This window comes from Triticum urartu, chromosome 6A (assembly GCF_056163025.1).
Source record: "Triticum urartu cultivar PI428250 chromosome 6A, HENAU_Tu73, whole genome shotgun sequence".
Classification (NCBI taxonomy): domain Eukaryota; kingdom Viridiplantae; phylum Streptophyta; class Magnoliopsida; order Poales; family Poaceae; genus Triticum; species Triticum urartu.
In genome coordinates, this window is record NC_141878.1 from 342429517 (window position 1) to 342452889 (window position 23373).

General features: G+C 50.7%; 1 long non-coding RNA gene across 1 annotated transcript; it reads right to left on the reverse strand.

The window, feature by feature from the left end:
* Positions 1 to 241: 241 nt before the first annotated feature.
* LOC147965193 (uncharacterized) lies at positions 242 to 759 on the reverse strand. Its single transcript, XR_015607560.1, has 3 exons — positions 653 to 759; positions 498 to 560; positions 242 to 408 (listed from the first exon to the last, which is right to left on the reverse strand). It is a non-coding gene; the product is annotated as an uncharacterized LOC147965193 (long non-coding RNA).
* Positions 760 to 23373: the final 22614 nt, after the last annotated feature.

Below are 23373 nucleotides of genomic sequence, written 5' to 3' on the forward strand. Positions count from 1 at the left end.
AACTTAGGTAAAATGGATCGTTTATGAGCTAACTAAGCTAATTATGCCATTTTTGACATAAGTAAGCTAAGTACATGTCATTATTGAGCAAACCTAGTTAACTAAGCATATTAGAGCTAACTTTGGTCATTTTGGAGGAAACAAAGCTAAGTACAGATCGTTTTAGAGCTAACTTAGGTAAAATTGATGGTTTTGGAGGTCAGTAAGCTTATTAAGTCATTTTGGAGGTGAAGAAGCTAAGTCTAGGTCATTATGGTAAGCATTGGAGGAAATAAAGCTAAGTCTAGGTCTTTATGCATGTGTTAAGCAAAACACTAGATAAACTTACCAAGATGTAGGAGGTGTAGGAGCGGGGTGGCTCGTGTCAGTAGCTGGAGAAGGATCGTGCGATGCTTGTCTGGAGTTACGCTGCACCAAAGATCATTTCCAATGTCTTGTTAGCATGATGACACTCAAATGTTAAGACTAGCAAGTAATGTCCATTCAATAAAACTCACCGTGGTCCCAGGAGCAATCACTGGCATCGGCGGAGCGGTCTGACCTGTCTTCTCGCACACAGACTGCACATTTGGTTTTGACGACTCAGTCATACTAGTTAGTAATGAGACAAACACTACATGAATGTTTTGGCTAATCTGCAGAAGAAACTTACCACAAGGAGCTCGTACATGGCCCTTGCCTGCATGTCATTCCGTGCCCTCTCCTCCTCCATCATCTTTGTCGTCCTCTCCTCCAACTCCCGCTGCCTCTCCGCCGCCTCCGCCAGAAGTTTCTCCATTCTATCTCTCTCACTCTGTATAGCAGCCTGCAACACCACTCACATGACCATTTGTAGTCATTGATGGAAGCGCACAGAATGTAATGGAGAATGATAACTGAGTACGTATCACTAACCTTGATGGCGAGTTGCACTGGCCGTTCACGAGGCCTTATCTCAGGAGCGGAGCTCGACTGGCGCGCCTTGATCTCTGGGAGAGTGCTAGGACAACGGATAAGTCCATCTCCAATGGCTATGGAGCCATGGGACCTCCCGCCACCAGATATCATCAACAGCTCTGGATCAATGGGACCCTGGCTCGGGTTAAAGTCCTCCCCTTTCCTCGCCTTCCCCTCATCTCTATATCTCACGAGCTTGTTGTGGGAGGAGATGTTGGTGAAGTTGTTTGCATCATCGAGGTCAGACTGAGAGAAAGCCTTGACTTTCTTGAAAGAGGCAGTGTGGGCCATGGCATACAGGTCGTACACCTCTGGCACCTTATCCGCCTTATTGTAGCGTGCCTGAAAGAAAGAAACAATGAAAATTAGTAATTAAAGGGCTCAAGCTAGCATGATGAATGAATTGCATGAATCATGAAGCAAACCACATACCCAGTTGCGCCCGAACTGATATAAGTTGGAGCTGCCTTGATGGTGTGGCACACCTTCCATTTGGGCACGTTTGTCCTTGGCCTCGTTGTGGAGGGCTAGCCATTGTGGAGAGCACCACTCATCGACCAACACCTCCCAACAATCCATCCGATCCGCACACCATCTCGGAGGCGCCTAAGTTAGCAAATAGAAACTTGAGCGCTATGGCTAAGAATTACTAAATGAAGGAACTTAAGTAGAGAAGGCCTTAAGAATTACCTTCATGTACTGCTCCTTACTCAGGAACTTATCGCGGCACGCCGGCTTGGTCTTCTTGATACCACGCAAGGCGTAGTAGTCTCGAACAGCCTGCACCCGAGCCTCGTGCCGTAAGTTCTGGAGTAGGCGCTTGCAGACGTTCTCGATAACATGTGCCGCGTCCTCCTCGTATCCCTCCTCACACCTGTAGAATGTCTGCAATCAAATGAGACAATATTGATTAGTACAATTAATAACTAGCTAGTTGAAGATTTTTAAATGTGTAAAGGAGAAATTACCCAAAACTTTCTGATCACCATGTCTGCCCTCGTGTCGCACATGACACCGTCGATAATCTCATCCGGCGGGGCCGGGCTAGCCACGTAGTGCTCCCAGCTCAATCCAAGCTCTGGAAGCCGACCCTCACCAGGCAACGTGACAAACCCCGGGAAGTTTTGCCGGCAAAGAACTCCAAGGACGGAGTTGGGCCGGCGGACACTATGATGGTGGTCCCAACCCCTACAGCATGACAAGGCCAACGCATTAGTTATTTGAAAAAACGTGAATGCACAAGGTACAAAAATATTAAATGCACTTACGTACCTCTCCCCATGAGGGAAAATCAACCACCTCTGCTCGCGGGTCACCGGCACGGACGGGAGCCGTGTAGCACCACGCTGGTAGACGGTGCCCCCCTCCTCCTCAAGATCAGTCGGCTCCCCACCATCATCAGCATGGCCACTCGGCTCCTCGGGCTGATCCGGCCAGGTACCCCATTCGGACGTGTGCTCCTCCGGGGTCACGTGGGCCGAACTCTTGTGGGCCGAAGGCCAGTCGACCCGAGGCTCATGGGCCCAAGACCCGTGGACCGGAGGCTCGTGGACCGGAGTCCGTGTAGCCTCCTCCTCGGACGAGTCCACCCTAGCAGTCACGTGCTCGGGTGAAACAGCCGGGGGTGGCGGCGAGGAAGGCGCCGTAGCCCTACCTCCTCTCCCACGACCACGTGCCCCACCTCCTCTCTTCGTACCTCGAGCTCGTCCCCTGCTAGGCACCGCGGTCGACGAAGAAGGGCCCGACGGTGTGGCCATACTGTCCAGCAACGCTCGGCGGAGAGGTGCGTCTGGAATGGAAGACCTCAGACCACGCTCCCAACCAGCGCCCACCATCTTTCAACACCTGCCATGACAAACAATAAAAGAAATTAGTACAACATAAAAAAAGACCGACATGAATAATAATATGTGTATCACTTAAGTGTATCATCATCAAGTACAACATAAAAAAATGTAATACGTGACACTACTAATAATCTCGATCAGTATCATCAATAAATGCATAATCATCATCATCACTATAATCAATGACGGGCTCATAGGGTTCATTGGCATCAACATGTGCAAGGCCACCTTGACGTAATCGGTCAAGCATTAACAGGTCATCCGCAGCAGTAACCTCTTCTTGTTCCGGCTCTTCTTGTTCCTCCTCTGGGGTGATGTCGGATTCATTGTCGCTGTCTACTTCAATGTTTTGGGGTGAAGTATAGCGATTCTTGAAACGCTTTTTGGAAAGACGTGTCTCTTGGAAGAATTCTCCTTCATATGTGTCTGGGTTAATGTGAGGTTCATAATCCTCTTCCTTTGGGGGAGAAAGTCTAGCACGTGGCGGCACTTCATAAACGACATCCCAACCTTTCAGATTTGGATTAGTTTGGCAGGCCCACGGTAGATAGAATACTTGGGTCGCCTGTTGAGCCATAATATAGACATCAGGAACATCTAGATGAGTGCTTTGGTTGATTTCAACTAGCCCTACATGTTCATGAGTCCTTCTAGTCTCCTTCGGCTGAAACCAATAACATTTGAAGACTACGACATTCGGTGGATTTTCACCATAGAACAGAAGTTCATAAATTGCTTCAACTCTCCCATAATACTCGGTACCTCCTTCACCGATAGCAGATACACAACAATTTGTTGACTTTCGGTCGGCCATAGATAGCTCTTTGCCATAGGTAAGAAAGCGATACCCGTTGATGTCGTACTTGTCAAATGAACGGACCTTATAGTCAAAACCATTAGCGACTTGTCTCAATTCGGCGTCCATAGACTCTGAATTAGCCTACAAGTTTAATATGAAAGGATTGTTGCATTATGCACAAATTAGCGAATGATATGAAATTGTCTAATAGAAATTACCGTTTGTTTGAACCAAGAGATGAAACCGGGATAGCCACCTCCTTGCTTTGCGAGAAGCTCATACTCTTCGACAGAATCCTTTTGGATCTCCGCTCCATACGAGAATATGGTGACGTATCGACTGTATGACATATCCAGGAATAAGAGTAGTTCAAAGGAAATAGAAGTTGCGAAACAATGTACCGAGAACTTACTCGATGTACGGCCGCACTTCTATCAGGTTGTTGAAGATATACAAAGAAATGGTCCGCCATTCTTCGTTATCCAAAGATACTGGATGTGAAACACTAGCTGGTGCGAGATTCCCTTTGAATAGGCTGAGGTTGGATCCACCCTTTTTAGGCTCGTCAGCATTGTACCGAGGCTTCGGATTATGCAAATGACGATTTTTGGTTTCGTAGTGCGCTGTTACGAAGTTTGCCGCCTCCTCTGTGATGAATGCCTCAGCCATCGATGCTTCAATTCTACGTTTATTTTTACATTTTTCTCGAAGCGTCTTCTGCATCCTCTCAGTTGGGTAGCACCAACGATTTTGCACGGGCCCCCCCAATCTTGCCTCGGTCGGGAGATGCAAAATCAAATGGTGCATTGGATTAAAGAATCCCGGTGGAAAGATCTTCTCTAACTTGCAGATCAACTCCGGCGCCAACTCTTCCATTTCTTCTAGCACGCCAGGCGATAGTTCTTTCGCACAAAGAACATGGAAGAAATAGCTGAGTTCTGCCAGTACTAGCCATTCATCCTCAGGGATGAAGCCACGCAACATCATCGGCATTACCCGCTCAATCCATATGTGCCAATCATGACTCTTGAGACCAAATATCTTCAGTTTATCAAGATTCGCTCCCCTCTTTAGATTCGCTGCATACCCATCGGGGAACATCAACTGCTGTTGCACCCACAAGAGAATTTCCCTCATAGCTGGCCTTCCAAGATTGAACCATGCCTTTGGCTTCGTCCAGTTCTGCTTTCCTTTCGGTTCTTTCATGTTTTGTAACGGCCTATCACATAGCGCCTCCAGATCGACTCTAGCCTTAGTATTATCCTTTGACTTCCCATCTATGCCGAACAATGTACCAAAAAGTGCCTCGGCGATATTCTTCTCAGTGTGCATCACGTCGATGTTGTGTGGGCAAAGGAGGTCTTTGAAGTAAGGCAGATCCCATAAGCATGTTTTGTGAGTCCACGCATGCTTAGTATTATACCCCTTAAAGTACCCTGGACATTGTGGATCTGGCTCGAGAGCGTTTAACTGATCTAGGGTCTGTTGGCCTGTCAATGCAGGTGGTGCAGAGTTTTTGACAACTCTAGCCCTGATGAAGTTCTTCTTGTCTTTCCTGAACTTATGGCGAGGATCCAGGAACTGTCTATGCATGTCGAAGCAAGAAAACTTGCGACCGGCCTGAAGCCAACGAAACTCAAGAGCTCCCTTGCATGTGGGGCACGGGAACCTTCCATGCACACACCAGCCAACGAATAGCGCATACGCCGGCAAGTCATGCGTCGAGTACACGCATTATGAAGTTCCGTTTGCTAAAGGCGTCGTATGTCTTGAACCCATTATCCCAGGCTTCTTGCAATTCGTCCTTAAGCGGCTGCATGTACACATTCATATTTTTTCCCGGATAGTTGGGTCCTGGAATTATCAACGTCAGGAAAATGTTCTTTCTTTGCATAATCTGTCCAGGGGGGAGATTGAGTGGAAAGACAAATACGGGCCAACAACTGTATTGGGCTGCCGTCATACCAAACACACTGAACCCATCCGTGCTGATGCCGACTCGAGGATGCCTCAGATCTGCCGCTTTGTCAGCATGTAATTCATCAAACTTTTTCCACGCAACACCATCCGATGTGTGTACCATCATCAGATTCCCATCTGCATCTAGTTCGGTTCTTTTGCCTGTTTTGTGCCATGTCATCTTTCTGGCCGTCTCTTCGACCATGAAAAGACGTTGAAGTCTTGGTACGATTGGCATATACCGAAGAACAGTAACGGGGATTTTGGTCTGTGTCTTCTCACCTATACCGTTGTCTACCACAATATACCTGGAAGACTTGCAAATGGGACAATAGTTCAAGTCCGCATAGTCAAGCCTAAATAAGGCACATCCTTTCTCACAGGCATGTATCTTCTCATAGGGCATCTTCAGTGCACGGAGGATTTTGTCCGACTGGTACAGGTTTGCAGGCATTACATGGCCTTTGGGTAGAAAGCGTCCAAATACTGTCATAATTGCGTCATAGCATTCTCTGCCCAAGTTGAACTGAGCCTTCAGAGCCATTACTTGTGAGATGGCATCCAACTGACAAAGCTCAGTGTGCTCGTGGAGCGGACGTTTCGAAGACTCCAACATTTCATTGAAGGCCTTTGCAGATTCCTCCATCTCCTCGTCCGAATCCCGAGCATCATCATAGCCTTGCACCATGTTTTCCATCCCGGTACCATGCTCGTCGGTGCGACGACGATCCACCTCAGCTCGGTCACGTTGGGCAGACTCACCATGAAATGTCCACACCGTATAATCAGGCGTAAAACCACTCTTCTGCAGGTGTTTGCCCATTTTAGCCTCTGTCTTCTTTTCCCAATTGCCGCACCGGAAACAGGGGCACCAGGTTTTGTTTTGGCCATTTGCAAATGCGGCTTGCACAAACCCCTTAGTTTTTGTGAACCATTCAGCGCTCCAGTTGTTCTGACCAGTGTGACCGGTATACATCCAAGCACGGTCACTCATCTTGACTTTCAGAGCTACTGGACACACAACAATTATATATGTAATTCACCATGTATATATTCATCAGTTGATCTACTTTGTCAATTTTATTACGTCCATGCAACCTACACTCTAATAGGTAATGATAGGTCCTAATCCCACCCGTGTATGTGTAGATTGGGTTTATTTTCCCATGCTATGCTCCGGATCCGACGCAAAATTTCGGCAGCACCTCCCCGCTGTTCTCCTGATACACGTCTCTGCAATAAACAGAGAGGATGTGTACCCGGAGAACAACAGGGGAGGCACTGACGAAATATATGCGTCGGATCCGGAGCAAAGCATATGGGAAAACGAACCCAATCTACACATACTCGGGCTGTCCATGGATAGCGTTGGACAATTCGAAAGAATCAAGGTTATATATATGCAAATGCATGCATATTTATAACTATGATGCTTTCGAACGGGAGACACATATTGGTTACGCATACTGATGATTCAAGACACATACATAGCTAGCTATCAAGTTTCATCGGAATAGATCAAATAATTAATGGGGGAGGAGGACTTGTCATTTGTGCTCACCCACGAACGAAGGGGCAGAGCTCGTCAAACGCACGGCGAGGTCGTCGAACACCAAACCTCGCAGCGATGAAACAACTGCACATTTAAAACTACACGATCAACACAATTATATATGATGTTTTTCATAACAAAATCGAAAAATATATGACCTAAGTAATAATTCACAAATATATGACCCCGTCGGCCTCTGGAAGGCCAAAGAACACCTTTTCGGGAGGTGTCGGGGGTCGGGGTGTCCTGTCGGTGTCGGGGTGCCGTGTCGGGGTCGGGGTGCTATTTTGGGGTCGGGGTGTGGTGTCGGGGTCAGGGGGTCAGGGGGTCGGTTGTCGGGGTGTGGTGTCGGAGTCGGGGTGTGGTGTCGGGGTTGGGGGGTCAGGGGGTCGGGTGTCGGGGGGTCGGGTGTCGGGGTATCGGGGTGTCGTGTCGGGGTCGGGGGTGTCGGGGGTGGGGATCGGGGTGTCGGGCCGGGGTGTCGGGGTGGCGTGTCGGGGTCGGGGTGTCGGAGGTCGGGGTCGGGGTGTCGGGGGTCGGGGGTCGGGATGTCGGGCCGGGGTGTCGGGGTGGCGTGTCGGGATCGGGGTCGGGGTGTCGGGGGTCCGGGTCGGGGTCGGGGTCGGGTTGTCGGGCCGGGGCGTCGGGGTGTCGGGGGTCGGGGTCGGGGTGTCGGGGGTCGGGGGTCGGGGGTCGGGGTCGGGGTGTCGGGGTGGCGCGTCGGGGTCTTCTTATTCTTATTCTTTCTTCTTCTTTCTTCTTCTTCTTTTCTTTCTTCTTCTCCCTCCTCCTCTTCCTCCTCCTCCTCCTCTTCTTTCTTCTTCTTCATCTTCTTTCTTCTTCTCCTTTTTCCTCTTCTATATTGTTCCGTTTTTCAACTTTCTTCTTATTCTTCTTCCTTTTTTTCCTTTTTCCTCTTCTTCTACCTCTTCTTCTTTTTTTCAACTTTCTTCTTGTAATAATAATCTAAACCTAAATCTAGCACTAACCTAAACCACTAACCTAAATCTAGCACTAACCTAAACCTATCAATAACCTAATTAAACCTAAACAGCAAAGAAAAACAGTAGAAAAAAAAGCTCACCTTGGCTCCTCTCGATGGAGGATGGAGGGGGCGGCACGGCCGCAGGGGCGGCGGCGAGCCTGGCTCCTGGGCGGCAGCGAGCTCCGGGGCGCGAGGCAGACAGGACGGCGAGCTCCGGGGCGCAGGGGCGGCGAGCTCCGGGGCGCAGGGACGGCGAGCTCCGAGGCGCAGGGGCGGCGAGCTCCGGGGCGCGAGCCTGGCTCCGGCGCGGGCGACGGGACGCCGGGGCGGTGGCGGGTGATGGGGGCGACGGGGCGACGGGGCGAGGGGAGGTGGGGCAAGGGGGCGGCGGGGTGAGGGAAGGTGGGGCAAGGGGGGGGCGGTGGGTGGCGGGGGAGGCGGGGCAAGGGGGCAGCGCGGTGGTTGGCGGGGGAGGCGGCGGGTGGCGGTGGTCGTCGGGGAGGAGAGGGAACAGAGAGAGATGGGCGGGGTGGGGCGCCGTTAGTAACCTAAACATTTGCCGTCCGCCCCCCTTTGTCGTCCGCTTACTTGCTCTTTGCCGTCTGCTAGCAGACGGCAAAGAGGGGGGCGTTAGGTTTTTTTAACCAGCTCGTCAGTGGGTCCCCCCCTCCCTCTTTGCCGTCTGCTAGCCGACGGCAAAGAATCTTTGCCGTCCGCTAGCGGACGGCAAAGAACTGGCTGATGGCAAAGAAGGTCTTTGCCATCAGCCAGTTCTTTGCCGTCTGTTTTTGGGTAGCTGATGGCAAAGAGCTTCTTTGCCGTCCGCTAGCAGACGGCAAAGATCTGGCAGATGGCAAAGTAGCTGATTCCAGTAGTGACGTACTTACTTTGCATGTTTAACAACTCAAAAATATGGTTCAGGGCAGAACAATACGAAATCTAATATATGCTTATGAGGTTTTCTCCGGACTTGTTGCTTGTTGTTCCGGCCTCATTTAAACTTGCCTAGTTAGGTAGTTTTGTTATGCTTCATCTCTTTCCATGTGTAATAGCATTTAATATTGATGGGTACCTAGATGAGAGAGAACTAAATAAGTCACGCGGTGTTCCGTCAATATGCAACGGAGTTGCATATTGGGCTCCACTTAATTTGTAGGATTGTTTGTGTAGTTTTCCATGCCATGAATCATTAAACCAGACATACATCATACTTGGTTGTGCATCATGCCATGTTTATGTGATGGTTGTTTAGTTTGTTGCTTGCTTCTTTCCGGGTTGCTTCTCTTGTTAGCTTCGGTTTCATTCCGGAGTTGTGAGGATCCATTCGACTACGCCCATTTGTCTTCTTCATGGACTCGTTCTTCTTCCTTGCGGGATCTCAGGCAAGATGACCATACCCTCGAAATCACTTCTATCTTTGCTTGCTAGTTGCTCGCTCTATTGCTATGGCACGATACCAACCATTTGCTTTATCGTGCCTCCCATATTGCCATGTCAAGCCTCTAACCCTCCTTTCCCAGCAAACCGTTGTTTGGCTATGTTACCGCTTTTGCTCAGCCCCTCTTATAGCGTTGCTAGTTGCAGTTAAACCTGAAGTTTGCTCCATGTTGGAACATGGATATGTTGGGATATCACAATATCTTTTATTTATATTAATGCATCTATATACTTGGTAAAGGGTGGAAGGCTTGGCCTTATGCCTGGTGTTTTGTTCCACTCTTGCCGCCCTAGTTTACGTCATACCGGTGTTATGTTCCTTGATTTTGCGTTCCTGACGCGGTTGGGTTATAATGGGAACCCCTTGACAGTTCACCTTGAATAAAACTCCTCCAGCAAGGCCCAACCTTGGTTTTAACATTTGCCACCTAAGCCCTTTTCCCTCGGGTTTTCGCGAGCCCGAGGGTCATCTTTATTTTAACCCCCCCGGGCCAGTGCTCCTCTGAGTGTTGGTCCAAACTAGAGCCCCTTGCAGCGCCACCTCGGGGAAACTTGAGGTTTGATTTTAGTTGTATGGATTGGTCATCCGGTGTGCCCTGAGAACGAGATATGTGCAGCTCCTATTGGGATTTGTCGGCACAGTTGGGTGGTCTTGCTGGTCTTGTTTTACCATTGTCGAAATGTCTTGTAACTGGGATTCCGAGTATGATCGGGTCGTCCTGGGAGAAGGAATTTCCTTCATTGACCGTGAGAGCTTGTGATGGGCTAAGTTGGGACACCCCTGCAGGGTTATGAACTTTCGAAAGCCGTGCCCACGGTTATGGGCAGATGGGAATTTGTTAATGTCCAATTGTAGAGAACTTGACACTTAACTTAATTAAAATGCATCAACCGCGTGTGTAGTCGTGATGGTCTCTTTTCGGCGGATTTCGGGAAGTGAACACGGTTCTTGTGTTATGCTTGAGCGTAGGTAGTTTCAGGATCACTTCTGGATCACTTCTAGTTCATGACCGTTGCTTTGCTTCTCTTCTCGCTCTTATTTGCGTATGTTAGCCACCATATATGCTTAGTGTTCTCTACAACTCCACCTCACTATCCTTTCCTACCCATAAGCTTAAATAGTCTTGATCTCGCGGGTGTGAGATTGCTGAGTCCTCGTGACTCACAGATACTTCCAAACAGTTGTAGGTGCCGATGATACCAGTGCAGGTAACGCAACTGAGCTTAAGAGGGAGCTCGATGAAATCGTGATCGTTGTGTTGTTTTCGTTTCCTATCGATCAGTAGTGGAGCGCAGTTGGGACAATCGGGGATCTAGCATTTGGGGTTGTCTTCTTTTATTTTGGTTCCGTAGTCAGACCTTGTTTACTGAATGATGTATGTTATATTTATGTATTGTGTGGAGTGGCGATTGTAAGCCAACTCTTTATCCCTTTCTTATTCAGTACATGGGATGTGTAAAGATTACCCCTCTTGCGACATGCCTACCATGAGGTTATGCCTCTAAGTCGTGCCCTGACACGTGGGAGATATAGCCGCATCGTTGGTGTTACACACGCTCTTGCACAAGATTCCGTATCATGGTTGTGGTAACTAATATAAGCGCTGCCTCAGTCTAATGTTTACGTGTACTAGTACGGTTTTCTTTTAAATTTGAGAAACTGTATATAAAACTAAACTAAGGTCCCATACGTGCACTCATCATGTCGCCGCCGTTGCGCATGTCGGCGCCCGCCTGCTCCGGACAACCATTTCTCGCCCATCACTGCCGTCTCGCCGCCATCCCTGTGCCATGAAGCCGAAGGCTCGCCCGCCCATGTTGTCTGTAGTCCAACTCGTGATGCCGCCACGCTGCCAAGCACGGGAGCAGCTGCTAGAGCCACGTCGATGCACGCAGCATACGAAGACGAGGACGAGCGTGTGCTCCAGCATGCCGGCGAGGAGGAGCTAGCATGTCATTGTCGTCTCCGCCCACGCGGAGGAGGCGCGCATGGTTGCTGTCGCGGCGGAAGCCGATTGTAACAAGCCAGATGTAGCTTTCCATATTTGTAACTCTGACTCTTGCCATTTTCGGCTATGTGATATGATATTCCCTTCGTGATTGGGTTTTTTTCTTCTTTTTGCATTTCGTTCATGTCATGCATTTCATATCATGTCAGCATGTGCGTCTCATTTGCATTCGTGTTCATCTCATGCATCCAGTCATTTTCCCCATTGTCCGTGTCGCAATCCGACGCTCTCTCGTGCCCCGTTGCACCCCTCTAATCTCAGTTCATGAGAGGGAGAAAAATGTTCTTGGAGTGGTCCGAGATTTGTCGAGTGGCCTTGGTACATCACCGGTTGGCCGCCTGTAAAAATTCGTTCCATTTGGAGGTCGTTTGATGCCCCAACTGTTAACCGGGTAATCGCAAAAGCCCCTCTCTTGTTGCATCCCAACAACCCTCCATAACAGCCCACTAGCCCATCTAAACCCCCTCCATGCTCTCCGTCGTTGGATCATGATCGTGTGGGAAGGAACCGCACCTCATTTGGACTCTCCTAGCTCCCTCTACCTATTTAAACACCCCTCCCCCCGAAATTCGCGGATGAAACCCTAGTGTCTTCCTCCTCGCGCCGCCAGATGCCCCTGCCTCTTCGTCCCTGATGTGCGCCTCCTCGGCTTCGAGCCTCACCCTCAACCCCGCGGCCACCGGATCCGCCTACGCAGCCGAGCACCCCGCGTGCCCGAACACCTTGTCGCTGCGCCCAGCCTCAACTACCGCCTCGCAAGCCACCAACTCCGTCTCGAGCTCCTGCAGAAGCTCCTCTGCCTTGGACGCCAGGTCCCAAGGCTATGCCTCTCCTCCTCCTCACCTTTCCCTACTTTCGTTTGCCCCTGCCATGGCCTCTCTCCTCACGTGATTCTCTTTGTCGTCCTCTGCATCACCATGGATGCGCAGCTGGAGCTCCGCACCCCGCTTTCCTCCGCCTCGCCTATGACCTCCGCTGCACCAGATCCGGCAACCCCACATCGAGCATCACCTCTTCCCCAACCTCCTCGTTCGACTCCTGGTCGGATCCAGCAGGTTCCAGTCGCTGCGCTAAGTCCCGCTTCGCCGTTGAACGATTCCTTTGCTTCCTGTTTTGCGGCATTGAACACCAGTCGACCAGCAGCATCGAACCACGACCCAGCCCCGTTGACCATGACCGCTCCATGTGCAGGCCTAGCTCCATTTGCCCGCGAGGCCCAGCGCGCCAGCCTCCCCTGTTGGCCTCACCTCACTGTCGAACCGGGCCGAGGCCCATGGTGAGGCCACCCTTGAGTGCCCTCCTTTTTTCCCCGGCGGTCGGGCCAACTATGCCCAGTTTCGGTCTGTATAGTGTTTTTTTCCTTTGGACGCATTTAATCATTTATCCCAGGATAAACTAGATTTGCAGAATAGCCCCTAAACTGCATGCATTTAATAACTCACAAACCGTGCATCATATGTAAAAACTTTATATATGTAACTTGCTTAGAATTTCATCTAGTTACATAATCTGCATCTTTCATCCATGTTATGTTTAAAATGTTGTTTGATTAAGTTTGCTCATATGCCATGTTAAAACTAAATAATCGTAGCTCCAATTTTAATGAACTTTATATGCAAATGGGATAGAAAAATGCATAGATTAACTTGGTGCACTTTGTTTTACTGTTAAAAACAACAAAATATGCTTTGGGACAAAACAGTACCAAATCTAAAATATGCACATGAGGATTTTCTCAAATTGTTGCTTGTTATTTCCGGCCTCATTTAAACTTTCCTAAATAGTTAGTTTACTTATGCTTCACCTCTTGCCATGTTTTTTGCGCTTTACCATGCCATGCATATTTGATCCGGACATGCATCATCCTTGGTTGTGCATCATGCCATGTTTATGCTGGTGTGTTTACCATGTTGCTTGCTTCTTTCCTGTTTGCTTCTCTCGTTAGCTTCGGTATCGTTCCGGAGTTGTGAGGATTCGTTCGACTACGTCCGTTTGTCTTCTTCATGGACTCGTTCTTCTTCCTTGCGGGATTGCAGGCAAGATGACTATTACCCTCGATATCACTTCTATCTTTGCTTGCTAGTTGTTCGTTCTATCGCTATGTCGCGCTACCTACCAATTTTTTATCATGCCTCCCATATTGCCATGTCAAGACTCTAACCCACCTTCCTAGCAAACCGTTGTTTGGCTAAGTTACCGCTCTTACTCAGCCCCTCTAATAGCATTGTTAGTTGCAGGTGATATTGAAGTTTGTTCCATGTTGGAACATGGATATGTTGGGATATCACAATATCTCTTATTTAATTAATGCATCAATATACTTGGTAAAGGGTGGAAGGCTTGGCCTTTTGCTTGGTGTTTTGTTCCACTCTTGCCGCCCTAGTTTCCGTCATACCGGTGTTATGTTCCTTGATTTTGCGTTCCTTACGCGATTGGGGTTATGGGACCCCTTTGATAGTTCGCTTTGAATAAAACTCCTCCAGCAAGGCCCAACCTTGGTTTTACGTTTTCCTAACAACCTATAACTTTCCCTTGGGGTTGCAAACCCGAGGGTCATCTTTATTTTAACCCCCCCTGGCCGGTGCTCCACTGAGTGTTGGTCCAAACCGGGCAACCTGCAGGGCCACCTCGGGGAAACTTGAGGGCTGGTTTTACTCATAGCTTGACCTATTCGTTGTGCCATGAGAACGAGATATGTGCAGCTCCTATCGGGATTTGTCGGCACATTCGGGCAGTCTTGCTGGTCTTGTTTTACCATTGTCGAAATGTCTTGTAATCGGGATTCCGAGATTGACCGGGTCTTCCCGAGAGAAGGAATATGTGATTGATTGTTGTCCCATTGCTTGTGTTCTTGCTTTGGGTAGAGCCGGGAGACGAGTTTGTGAACTAGGAACCTGTTGAGTACGCTTACGAGGAGCAAGCTTTCGACAACTCTGAGAACTTTGCAGGCAAGATGACCATTACCCTCGATATCACTTCTATCTTTGCTTGCTAGTTGTTCGTTCTATCGCTATGTCGCACTACCTACCACTTGTTTATCATGCCTCCGATATTGCCATGTACAACCTCTAATCCACCTTCCTAGCAAACCATTGTTTGGCTAAGTTACTGCTTTTGCTCAACCCCTCTTATAGCGTTGCTAGTTGCAGGTGCCTTGCAAGTTGTTCCATGTTGGAACATGGATATGTTGGGATATTACATTATCTCTTATTTTAATTAATGCATCTATATACTTGGCCAAGGGTGGAAGGCTTGGCCTTATGCCTGGTGTTTTGTTCCACTCTTGCCGCCCTAGTTTCCATCATACCGGTGTTATATTCCTTGATTTTGCGTTCCTAACGCGGTTGGGGTTATGGGACCCCCTTGAAAGTTCACCTTGAATAAAACTCCTCCAGCAAGGCCCAACCTTGGTTTTATATTTGCCTAACAACCTAAGCCATTTTCCTCTGGGAGTCGCAATCCCGAGGGTCATCTTTATTTTAACCCCCCTGGGGCCAGTGCTCCTCCGAGTGTTGGTCTGAACTGGTCAATGTCCGGCCCCCCTGGGTAACCAGGGTCTATGCCAACCCGGCGTCTTGCCCATCTGGTGTGCCCTGAGAACAAGATATGTGCAGCTCCTATCGGGATTTGTCGGCACATTCGGGCGGTCTTGCTGGTCTTGTTTTACCATTGTCGAAATCTCTTGTAACCGGGATTCCAAGTCTGATCGGGTTGATCCGGGAGAAGGAATATCCATCATTGATCTTGAGAGCTTGTGATGGGCTAAGTTGGGACACCCCTACAAGGTATAAACTTTCGAGAGCCGTGCCCGCGGTTATGTGGCTGATGGGAATTTGTTAATATCCGGTTGTAAAGAACATAACACTTGACTTAATTAAAATAAATCAACCACGTGTGTAGCCGTGATGGTCTCTTTTCAGTGGAGTCCGGGAAGTGAACACGGTTTGGGTTATGTTTGAACGTAAGTAGTCTCAGGATCACTTCTAGCTTCACGATCATTGCGTAGCTTCTCATCTTACTCTTATTTGCGCATGTTAGCCACCATATTTGCTTAGCGCTTGCTGCAGCTCCACCTCATTACCTTATCCTACCCATAAGCTTATATAGTCTTGATCACGCGGGTGTGACATTGCTCAATCGTCGTGATTCACGGATATTTCCAAAACAGTTGCAGGTGCCGATGATACCGATGCAGGTGATGCTACCGAACTCAAGTGGGAGTTCAACTCCTGATGATCAATAGTGGAGCTGAGTTGGGGCGATTGAGGATCTAGCAGTTGGGTTTATCTTCTTGTTCATTTGGTTGTCCGTAGTCAGACTATGAGTCTACTCTGATGATGTATGAACTTATTTGAATATGTGTGACGTGGAGAGTGTAAGCCAATTATTTTTATCCCTTTCTTGTTCATTACTTGGGATGTTGTGAAGGTGACCCTTCTTGCGACAAAACCACTATGCGGTTATGCCTCTAAGTCGCGCCCCGACACGTGGGAACTATAGCCGCATCGTGGGCGTTACAAGTTGGTAATCAGAGCCATCCCCGACTTAGGAGCCCCCAGCATGATCGAATCGCTGACGTTGTTGAGTCTTGAACAAAATGTTTTGAGTCTGAGGATTATATGTCAGGGGTGTCGTGTGACATTTGCCAAAGGATGGCTTATCATGGTGGGGGATAGTAAGACGTCGCCCGTGCTAGGAAACGGGATGAGGTGTAGACTTGTACGCCGACGAACTTTACCCAGGTTCAGGGCTCTCCTAGGAGATAACACCACTAGTCCTGCTCTGCGGGGTCTCCGCATGATCACTCAAGCAACAATGGTGGCTACAAGCTTGCTCCATGAGCTGTTTCTTGAGAGGGGGAAGAAGAGCAAGGCTAGACCTAGCTTCCTCTCTCTATGTGTAAGTGTAATCTAAGGTCTCCACCCTTTGCATGGGTGCCCTGGGGTTTTATATAGGCCTACCCCCTAGGGGTACAATAGTAATCTGGCCGGGTGTAGGACCTGGCTGTCAGTGTCTATGGTCGTCGGCTTCTCCGCCGGCCGTTAGGGCCCGCCGCCTGGTGGGTGCCGCCGGCTGTCTCGTACTTCTCTGATAGGCCGTGCCCGCCACTGGCGTGTCCTGCCGGCTGCTTAGTACCATGGCGATGCCACTGGTGAAGGCATGGCTACAGTGCCGCCGCCTGGTGGATGTTCACTGTAGCCATTCCCCGTTTTTTCTGATTAATGGCGCACTGACTCTGAGAGGGGGGGGGAGGGCCGCCGGCTGGGAATTGGCCTCCCCCGTGCCGACTGGTTGGAGATCGCCGTCTTCTGGCTTCTCGCGGATAGGTAGGGCCCGCCGCCTGCGAGCCATACCGACAGTCCGTTGCGGGAGCATAGCCTCCTCTGCCATGGGTGATGTCACAGGCCGCATGGCAATTATGCTGCGCCGGACGGGAACGTCCTCCCAATACGCTGCACTGTAGCCACTCTCTGCCCTGGATTCGGGGGTGGTAGGCTGTACTGTTGCCACACCCGTCTCATCGTCGTAATGTGGTGCAAACTTTCAGGGCGTAAGAGGCTGCCTTCTAGGAGTTGGCCCGTCTCATGGCTTTCTTCTGAGGACCGCCACCGTCTGGCAGCCAACTGCCTGGACCAGCCGGCTTCGAGAAGGGGCTCTTCGTCTTTGTGGCTTGAGGGGCGCAGTCGGCCCCGATGTCTTGAATCGCCATGGGGAGCAGATGAGGCTACCTGTGGTCCTTTACTCCAACAGTAGTCCCCGAAGCTGGTAGGGCGCCACTGCTAAGAAAGCAGAAGCCTCAGCAGCTTCCTACTCCGAGTGATCTGGTGATCTTATTCCATTCGTCTTTTGAGGCACCGGCTGGTAGGAGTCGGTCGCGACCAGGCGGACCGTCTGATGATTTTGAAATGTCGTGGCGGGTGCCGGGTGGTGCACCAGCCAGGCGGCAGTCTTGTGACCCAGTGTCTGTGTGCCACGCGGCGCCACCCGACCGGGCCAGCCTGCCAGCCCACGCACGTGATGGGACGTCGCCGCAACTTGGGTCCCGTCACTACCGGCCCTCGGCGCACGCGCGGATCTGGTGCGGCCGAGGCGAACGGTTGGGATCCCGCAGCGCAGTAACTACACGCCGTTACTGCGCGGTTAAAGCAGGGTTGTGGGGGCATGGGCATAGTTAATCCCACGACACCCACCTTCTTGCCCCTTCATCTTCGCCGCCTGGGGCTATAAGTAGGGGGAGGAGGGGGTGGCAGACGCACGCGCGCCCTCCTCTCCCCTCTTCCTTCCTCTTCTTGTTGCCACTTCGCTCCCATGTCTTGCCGAAGCGCCGCCACAACTCATAGTCCGCGAGCGCGTCTCCATGACAGCGCTGCCGCTCCGCCGCAGGTCCGCTCGCTCGCCGTCGTTCCGTGCCTTCGTCGAGTCCAAGCCACATGGCATGGGCCGGAGCTTGGGACGGTTCCAATGTCCATGATGACCACATCACCTTCCTCCACCAGATGCGGCGGCTGCCCGTCGAGAACTACGTACAGGCACACCCTCCGCCCGAATCGGAGATCTCGCCAGCACCGCAGGGAGGCGAGCACGTCGTCTTCAGCTCGCACTTCATTCGTGGCCTCGGCCTGCCGACGAGTGACTTCCTCCACGCTTTTCTTCACGTCTATCGCCTCTAGCCGCACCACCTGACGCCAAACACGGTGGTGCTGCTGTCGGCCTTCGTGACACTCTGCGAAGGATACCTCGGCACCCCCCACCCTCGAGTTGTGGGGGGAGTACTTCTACACCAAACTTGGCACCGCCGCCAAGAATGAGGCAGCCCAGTGCGGCGCCCTCGTCACGGTGCGGCGTCCGGGTGCCGGGAACTGCTTCCCGACCATCAGCTTGATGCAGTCGGTCAAGATGTGGCGGCAGTCTTACTTCTGCGTGAAGAACGTCCACCCGCAGCACGACTTCGTCAACCTGCCTGCTTATAAAGTCAGCCCGCTGGCCGAGCCCCGCACCAACTAGACCTTTGTGATAGCCTGGCTTATTAGGGATGATAGACTACTCATATAAATAAGAAATTCCTTCTTTTCTGGGAGCCCATTCAGACAGAACTCCAAAGTTAAGCATGCTCAACTTGGAGTAGTTTCAGGATGGGTGACCGACCGGGAACTTGCTCGCGGGTGCGCACGAGTGAGGACAAAGTGCCCAGAAAAGACTAGTATTGATCTGTGGGGCCAGTCTAGATCCCGCCAGGAGTAACGACCACCGGCGGTGTCTCCGGGGTGCTACAACCTTCAAGCCAAAGATGTTATCGGCCGCCTCCCTTGCTGCCGTCGCCCTGCTCAGGGAGATGAAGGAGTTGGAAGGCCTGAAGGCTTCGGACCTGCTGACCGCCTTCGTGGTGCGCTGGGTGCTCCCCCTCCAAACCCGGAATCACTTGATCAGCCGGATGAGCGGGCACCGAGACCCGTGCCAGATGTGCACCAAGGAGATGCCGGAGGCGGAGGTGGCTCGTCTGGTGAACTTTATCTCGAACTGCAAGCTCTAGGAGGAAGAGTGGAAGTTCGGCAAGCGGTCATACTCCCACGCAAACCCACTGCCCGCAGTAAGTCCTTGACTCTCTTTTCTTTTGTTGTCCTTGTTGCAGGACTACCACAACATTTGCCCGGCTGCCTTCAACTCTCATGTCTGGGAGCTGGCCAAGCGAACTGCTGAATTGGCCGACAGCCGGAGTAAGTGCTTCATCCTTATTCTCGCGGTGGCGCGCCAGCACACCCGCGGGGTGTAGCACCCGAGATTCTGGCCGACTGCTGAGCAGTCGAGCCGGATCTACCAGCGACTACTCTTTTCTTTTTTGTTATCTTGCTGACTGTCCTTTCTTTCTTGTCTCCTACCGGAGCCAACACCAACTTACAACAACAGTTGGGCTAATCTTAGACCGCGCTGCGCGCCAAGGAGGGGGAGCGCAACAAGAGAGAGCAGGAGCGCGACCGCCTGGCCAAGAAATTGGCTGACCAGGCGGAGCTACAGAAGCTCAAGGATGCGGAGGAGGCGCTCGAGGCCAAATTCGAGACTCGGCATTCGAGCTGGGTCGATAGGGAGAAGGCTCTGACTGACGGCTATGGCGAGATCGAGGACATGCTCGACGGTGAGTCATTCTTCCCATTCTTCCGTCTGTCGACCACTCTTTCAAGCCGGCTTCCGACTTCATACTTCTTTTTTCTTCTTGCACAGAGTATTTTCCTGGTCACGCCATCGCCGCTAGCAAAGCCATCGAGGCCCACCGCGATGAGCGAAGGCCGGTTGGTGCAGAAATTGCACCCAACGTCCCTCGGCCCCTCGCTGAGCAGCTACTTGCTGTCCAAGCTCATCTCCAACCGTCCCACCGCCGCCTATAGCGTGCTAGAGCCCAGGTGGTCTCCGCCCTCTGGCCAGGTACTCCGGTTCTGTGCACCCCAAGTCAGACCTGCCGACTGGTTAGAGGTGGCCATCGGCCGCTTCGAGGCGTGGAAGGGCTCCATAGCCCGGGCAGGTGCACAGCGGGCCTTGGAGTTCGTCAAGGGGTGGTACACTGGGCTGAGCCTAGCCCAGTTGGCCACTCTCCGTGCTGAAGCCAGCGACGAGTTGGCGACGGTGGCTCCCGAGCTCTATCATCGTTCTGCGGTGATAGTCGAGTACACAAACACCAGTGTCTTCCTCCCCAAGCAGAATGAGGAGGGCGCCGAGGCGCCGCCCAACTGGTTCGGGCTGAACCCAGAAGGCGGCGAGGACTTGGTGGAGGAGATCGCCTCTAGTGATGAAGGTGAGGAGTAGGAGGACGAGGATGACAAAGTGCTACCTATTGAGCACTGCGTTGGTTTTCCCCGAAGAGGAAGGGATGATGTAGTAAAGTAGCGTAAGTATTTCCCTCAGTTTTTGAGAACCAAAGTATCAATCCAGTAGGAGGCTATGCGCGAGTCGCTCACACCTGCACAAAACAAATAATTCCTCTCAACCAACACGATAAGGGGTTGTCAATTCCTACACGGCCACTTACAAGAGTGAGATCTGATAGATATGATAAGATAATATTTTTGGTATTTTTATGATAAAGATGCAAAGTAAAATAAAAGAAAAGTAAAAAGCAAAGGAAATAACTAAGTATTGGAAGATTAATATGATGAAGATAGACACGGGGGCCATAGGTTTCACTAGTGGCTTCTCTCAAGAGCATAAGTATTTTATGGCGGGTGAACGAATTACTGTTGAGAAATTGACAGAACTGAGAATAGTTATGAGAATATCTAGGTATGATCATGTATATAGGCATCACATCCGAGAAAAGTAGAATGACTCCTGCCTGCATCTACTACTATTACTCCACTCATCGACCGCTATCCAGCATGCATCTAGAGTATTAAGTTCATGAAAACAGAGTAAGGCCTTAAGCAAGGTGACATGATGTAGAGGGATAAACTCATGGAATATGATGAAAATCCCATCTTGTTATCCTCGATGGCAACAATACAATACGTGCCTTGCTGCCCCTGTTGTCACTGGGAAAGGACACCACAAGATTGAACCCAAAGCTAAGCACTTCTCCCATTGCAGGAAAGATCAATCTAGTAGGCCAAACCAAACTGATAATTCGAAGAGACTTGGAAAGATAACCAATCATACATAAAAGAATTCAAAGAAGATTCAAATATTGTTCATAGATAGACTTGATCATAAATCCACAATTCATCAGTCTCAACAAACACACCTCAAAAAGAAAATTACATCGAATAGTTCTCCACAGGAGAGGGGGAGAACATTGTATTGAGATCCAAAAAGAGAGAAGAAGCCATCTAGATAATAACTATGGACCCATAGGTCTGAGGTGAACTACTCACAATTCATCGGAGGGGCTATGGTGATGATGTAGAAGCCCTCCGTGATGGATACCCCCTCCGACGGAGCTCCGGAACAGGCCCCAAGATGGGATCTCATGGTTACAGAAAGTTGCGGCGGTGGAATTAGGGTTTTGGCTTCGTATCTAATCGTTTGGGGGTACATAGGTATATATAAGAGGAAGGAGTACATCGGTGGAGCAACAGGGGGCCCATGAGGGTGGAGGGCGCGCCTAGGGGGGTAGGGGTGCCCCCTACCTCATGGCCTCCTCCTTTGTTTCTTGATGTGGGGTCCAAGTCTCCCGGATCATGTTCAGTGAGAAAGTCACGGTCCCGAAGGTTTCATTCCGTTTGGACTCCGTTTGATATTCCTTTTCTTCGAAACCCTAAAATAGGCAAAAAACTGCAATTCTGGGCTAGGCCTCCGGTTAATAGGTTAGTCCCAAAAATAATATAAAAGTGGATAATAAAGCCAAAATGTCCAAAATAGTAGATAATATAGCATGGAGCAATCAAAAATTATAGATACGTTGGAGACGTATCACAAAGACGATGCGCCGGATGATGGAGGCGACAACCAGCCTCAACCTGACCAAGTCTCGACCAACGGGTGGCATGCCGGTGAGTCGACTGCCGCTGGCGCTGACTAGGACGAGACCAACCAGGCGGCTGCTCCGCCACCCGGAGCCTCGACCTTCGCCGACCCCTCCGATCCGGCTGCTGCTCCTCTGGCCTAGGCCGCCAATTTATCTTTTCTTCCTGTTTTGTAACTTCTTTTGAACAAATTTATTAGATTTGCGCAGTTCCACCCACTGGGGGTGTATTCAAACTCTATTGAATTCTGGCCAAGGGCCTTTTGCAATGTAAATTATCTTTGCCGATTTCTAACTTGTCTTGCTCTTCTGCTCTTTTGACTTCTCCCTTTGCTGCCTTCCCTTAGCTATCATCTAGCCAACCGGACAACCGCTCTACGGTCTGTGGCTGGCTGAAGTACTTGGCCATTTTGGGAAGGCAAGTACTTAGCCTTTGTAGGGCGTAGCAAGTTAAGTTGTAGAAACCGGCCGGCCGATTGCTCAACAGCCGACCGGCGAGGCGGGAAGCCGACTTGGCCTATACGAATGCTTTGGTCCTTAGCCATTTTTCGTGTGGGCACCGTTTCCTGCCTTTAACTCTTGCCAGCGGGACAGCCGCTCTGTGAGCTGCGGCTCATGGCAAGAGAGGGCTTAGGTGCCGACACACTACTTGTCCGACTGCAGGTAGCATTGGCATAGTACAAGGCGGCAAGCCCCCGGGCCGACTGTTCGTACCCGGTGCCAGGCAGAATAACGAAACAACACATTCATAGGCATAGAACTTGTTATATATATAGAGGGTAGCCCCCAAGTGCTCCTCGAGGGACCTGATGTCTTAGTGCTTAATACAAAAGATAGCGTGGTACATAGTACATTTAACCGTAAAATCTTCGGAGGAGATTTGCATTCCACTCGCGCTTTGATTCCCTACCAGAGTCGTCTCTCTTGTGTGCTCTGGGCTTCTGTCCATCGATGAGGTAGTAGGAGTCGTTCCCCAAAGCTTTCCTGATGATGAACGGGCCTTCCCAAGGGGCCGAGAGCTTGTGCTGGCCAGCTGTTCGCTGGATCAGCCGGAGCATAAGGTCTCCTTGTTGAAACGATCTTGGCTTGACCTTTCAACTGTGGTAGCAGCACAGACTCTGCTGGTAGATGGAGGACCGGCTGAGTGCTAACAGCCGGCCCTCTTCCAGTAGATCAATGCCGTCTTCTCTTGCTTCTTTCGCCTCCGCCTCCGTGTACATGGTGACGTGAGGTGGGTTGAACTAGATGTCAGTTGGGATGGCAGTCTCGGCGCCGTACACGAGGAAGAATGGAGTGAAGCCGGTTGATTTGTTTGGAGTGGTGTGGAGGCTCTAGAGGACGGCCGACAGCTCATCGATCCAGAAGCCGGCCGAGCGCTCTAGTGGCTCGACCAGCCGGGGCT